Source organism: Rhipicephalus microplus, unplaced genomic scaffold, assembly GCF_043290135.1.
Source record: "Rhipicephalus microplus isolate Deutch F79 unplaced genomic scaffold, USDA_Rmic scaffold_229, whole genome shotgun sequence".
NCBI classification, from domain to species: domain Eukaryota; kingdom Metazoa; phylum Arthropoda; class Arachnida; order Ixodida; family Ixodidae; genus Rhipicephalus; species Rhipicephalus microplus.
The window spans coordinates 137,501-142,500 of record NW_027464800.1 but is presented as its reverse complement, the minus strand read 5'-3'; positions in this window follow the sequence as shown (position 1 = coordinate 142,500).

Below are 5,000 nucleotides of genomic sequence, written 5' to 3'. Positions count from 1 at the left end.
GCTACGAACATGCCACTAAAGAGGGTAGGAATAGTGGCCGTTACTGTGTCCTTTTAGGGTCACCATCTCGAGAGGGCCAGTATTATGAACCGCCATGATGGCCTGTCCTTGAGGCCTCAGTTGACTCGCCATGCCATCATGTGGAAGGTCTCAGTCCTCACCACAACTTGTGGATCTCGGTTGGAATCCAAAGAGATGAGACCATGTCCTTCCAGATGGCAGTCAATTGATCCCGAGAAAGGAGGGAGGGCAGAGGCGAGTAGAACTCCGATCATGATCGCCCTTCACCTCTCCTATGGTCCACCAGCGAGCTGCCGGTCGAACTTATCAACCATGGAAAGGTTGAACCCGATTGGCATTGAAGTCCTTCTTTTTTTTTTTTTTTTTTTTTTTTCCAAAATGGAGAGGCGTGTGTCAATGTGATGAAGTGGTCGGGTTTATACTTCTCCTCCCCGTAGTGATGGTGACGGTGGCAGTGCAATCGGCCTCGTTTTCCCTCTTTTTTGTGACGGAATCGCCGCCGGGAATTTTCTTTTTTTTTTTTTTTTTTTTTCCAGTTTGCCTAATGCTCTGTAACGTCCCTACAGTTTATTATTGATCGTATCGACCATCTCCTCCAGGATCGCCCTGGCCTGTACATTTTCAATAAGTTCCCGTTTTCCCTGAGCAGGGCCTCCACAAAATCTCTTCAGCTGTGCTCTATATTTTTCGGTTAGTTTACAAATCGTAAAATAATGCTCTATGTCTGTTTCTTCCATGTTGCAAGGGCAGATTCTGTTTTGTTTTATCCCGAACCTGAACAGATAGTGAGGAAACCGTCCATGTCCTGTTAAAATTTGTGAAATCTGATAATTTGCAATAAATTGATTTGGAATCTGATTAATATGTTTTATCCAATTGTGTATATAGCTTTTTCGAGCTATTTTGTCTTGGGCCCAAAGTTGTTCCCATTTGTGATACAATTTTTTTTGTAACTCCTTTTTGATAAAATTCTTAGAAATTTGGACCCCTACTTCTTCTCCGAATCTTATTGCCTTTTTTGCCAATTCGTCTGCTATGTCGTTGCCGATGTTTCCACTGTGTCCTTTTACGTATGTTAGAATAATTTGGTTGTTTACTGAAGCATTTTGGAGCAGTTGCTTAATTTTAAATATATAGGGGTTGAGGTTTTCTGGATTATTTATCCCCTGTAGGACTGACAGGCTGTCTGTCAGCAAATGATAGGTGCTTCGATTTTGTTGTAAACTAATATATTCTATGGCCTTGGTTATAGCCATAGCTTCTGCTTCAAAATTGTTACTGTACTTTGGTAATGAATATTGTTTGGTGTCTAATAATTTTTGCTCTTTCATAACTACAAAAGCTGACCCAGCTCCAATTTCATTGCTTGAACCATCTGTAAAAATTTTGTAATCTGTTTCTTGATTGAGTTCTTTATTAAACTTAAATCTTAATCTTTTAGACGGATGAATTTTCCATTTGTCAATTTTTTTAGTAATAGAATCCGCATCGAAAATTTTGTCATTCCAAATAAACTGCTTTCCATTTTTGATAATGTTGTGTAGTTCTATCTCTTTTTCTAATTTTAGATGTACTGGTGGAACATTAGCTAAGACGTTTAATGCATTATTTGAAACTGTTTTATAGGCTTTAGTTATCGATATTAATGGTTTCCGTTGTATTGATTTCAATCTTTTGATTATGGTGCCAATGTTTCTATACCAGACTGGGCCTGCATAAGTTATTATTCTTTCCATTCCCCTTACATATATTTCCCTAAGTTGTTTGTTTTTAATACCTCTGTTTTTACCTGTAAATTTGTTTAAGTTAATTGACAAGTCGAACACTTTCTCTTTTATATAATCTAAATGCGGAAGGAAAGACAGGTTTTCATCTAAGATTACTCCTAATATTTTCATTTGCTGTACCTTTCTTATTTTATTGTCTCCTAATTTAAGTATTGGTGGGCTTTTTGAATATTTTCCTTTAATAACCATAAATTCGGTTTTTGTTGCATTGAATTCAATCTTTTTTTCGAGGCCCCATTTTTGTATTATGTTTAATGTCTGGTTTGCTTTATCTTGTAGCTTTCTTTTAGATGTTCCTTTAATTATTATTGTGATATCGTCGGCGAAAGCTTGCACATATGTTTTTTCTGGGTAATTTTCCCTCAGTACCTCTGTAATCATTATGGTCCATAGTAATGGACTTAATGGGGATCCTTGGGGGGATCCTTTTCTTAGGCAATACATTTTCTGAATGTTTTCGTTTTTGTACGAGATTTTTCGATTTGTCATGATTGCATTGGTTAATTTTATTAAATTTTTTGGGCAATTATTTTCTTCTAAGTACTTAATTATTTCTTTTTTATCAATGGTGTTGAATGCATTTTTGATATCCATTGATATAATCAAAGCTCCCTCTTTATCTAGAGAAGCTTGGTCTAATTTTTTCTTTATGTTCTCTAATGCCTGAATTGTCGAGGTATCGTGCTTGAACCCGTATTGATTTTTGGGGAATAATTCGTTTTTGTATAAGAAGTGATATATGCGGTCTTTGAGTAAGCTTTCTAGGATCTTTCCGAATATTGAGTTTATTGCAATTGGTCGGTAATCTGCAGGTGTATTCTGACTTTTCTTTTTGGGGATCAATATTATTTTTGATACTTTCCAGTCCTGAGGAAAATATCCTAGTTTTAAACAACAATTAAATATATTTACAAAAAAGGTATTTTGCTTTTGATTTATTAATTGAATAAATTCCGTTGTTAAGTTGTCCGGTCCTGGTGCGATATCTTTCTTTAGGTTCCTAATTATTGCTTCCACTTCCTGTTGCGTAAACTCCCCATCATCTTCAATGTCATTGTTTATTTCCTCTTCTTCGACTTTTGTTTCGTTTACTTCGTTTTCTCCTGCTAAATCATATAATTTACTTATAATATAGTCGACTGTTTCTGTAAGACAATTTGTTGATGAACCGTCCTCTTTTATCATGCTTTTTATAATGACTGCTTTTTTAATTTGATTCCGGGCTAATTTGTATCCTATATTAAAAGGATTCCTCGTTACTTTGGCTAAAAAATTTTCCCAATCCTTCTTTTTCGCCTGTGCAATATTTTCTACATATAATTTATGTTCTTCATAATATTGAGCTTTAAAGATTTCTCTTATATCCCCTCGACTTCTTTTGAACCGTCTTTTCATTGCTCTAACTTTTTTCCTTTGTATTTCTAGTTCCAGGTTCCACCAGCTTTTCTCTTGACCTTTTCCCTTGGTAATGCGTTTTTCATATTTTTTGTATAAGTTTTCCAATGTATTATAAAATTTTTGTATTAAATGCTCGACCTCCTGTACATTATTCAGATTTCGTGATTGTAATTCCCAATCCATCTTTAGTAAATCTGTTAATGCTCTTTGTTTCCCTGTTTTAGTTATTTTAAACATTTGTAATTTGGCCTCTTCAAATATTTCTATTTTGATGAATTTATGATCACTGTATGAAGGTTCATTTAAAACCTTCCAATTTTTAACTTCCCTAATCAAATTGTTTGAAACAATAGATAGATCGATCCAACTTTTGCCCCTTGAATTTTGGAATGTTGGTTCACTGTTCTTGTCGTTTATTAAGTTTAAGTTATTTTTAATAATAAACTCTAAAACTAATTCCCCTCTATCATCTAGTTTGTCACCTCCCCAACTGTGGCTTTTTGCATTAAAATCTCCTGTTATTAAAATGTTCTCTATATGTGTTTTTTGAATCACGTTCTCTATTTTAGTTAGTAGGTTCTCTATGTTCCCCTTAGGTGCTGCATAGCAGTTGATTAGGAGAAGTTGTTTGTTCTTAAATTTCATTATTACTGCAATAAAATCCTCTTCTATTTGTACTGGAAATATGTTGGTTACCCTTGAGTGGAATATGATGCCAACTTTTGGGTTATCCTCATGCGCAATAATTCTATCTTTTATTGAACATGGTATAATTTTACCTTTTAAGTGATAGGGCTCTTGAACTAATGAAATATGATGATTTCTCCTTTGTTGATAAATGCTTAAATTCTGATTCGCCTTAAAGGACCTGCCTAAGTTAACCTGTATCATTTCTAATTTTTCTGTTGAATTTAATTTTGTATTCACCATTTCTTTTCTTTTTTTTTTCCTTTTTTCTTCTTTTCTTTTTTTTTTTTTTTTTATACGAGGGAAAAGACTGTCTAAACCCGGAGTTGTCGTTTGGATACCGCTTGCGTATCCTGTCTAATTAGAGTTCTGTTAACTCAAGTTGGCGGAGAATTCTGTCGAGCTCCTGCTCCCTTCTGGCTTTGTAAGTAGGGCATGCCCTTGACATCATGGAATGACTTACCATTTCTGGTTCCCACCCGTCCTGCTTGCAGGCGCTGCATAGGTAATCTTCAACTCTGCATTCTTTGTAGTGATGTCTGCCACTACACTCAGTGCATCGCGGCGTCTGAGATCTACACCATTTTTGTGTGTGGCCGTATTTAGCACAGAAGGTGCATCTTGGAACATAAGTATTGTCGAATACTCGGCACCTATTCCATCCGATGTTTAATTGCTCTTTACCTTGCAATTGTCTCCAAGCTCTGTATTCCAAGCTTACGATTACCGTTTTTCCTTCTTTACCTTGCCATGTGGTTACTATTTTTATATCTTCTTCTGTACATGTTAATCTATTCTGTGAAATGAGTTTCCGAATTATTTCCTCAGATGTGAGTTCTTCATCTATGCCAATAATCTTTAATTCTGGTTTCTTACTTTTTGGCCTCTGCGTTTTCATTCTTGCTCTGAGTTCTGGGTCGTTTTCCATGAGGTTTTCTAGGTTTTTTAATCCTTCTTTTGACGAGGTTGACACTACCATTCCTCGCTTCCCCTCTCGCATTTCTGGGTCACTTAACCCGAGCTCCTGTGGGTCTATCCTTTTTTTTATGGCAGCTTGTACTTCTGCTGTGTTCAACGTCTCGGACGTGACTAAAAGTGCAAATTTGG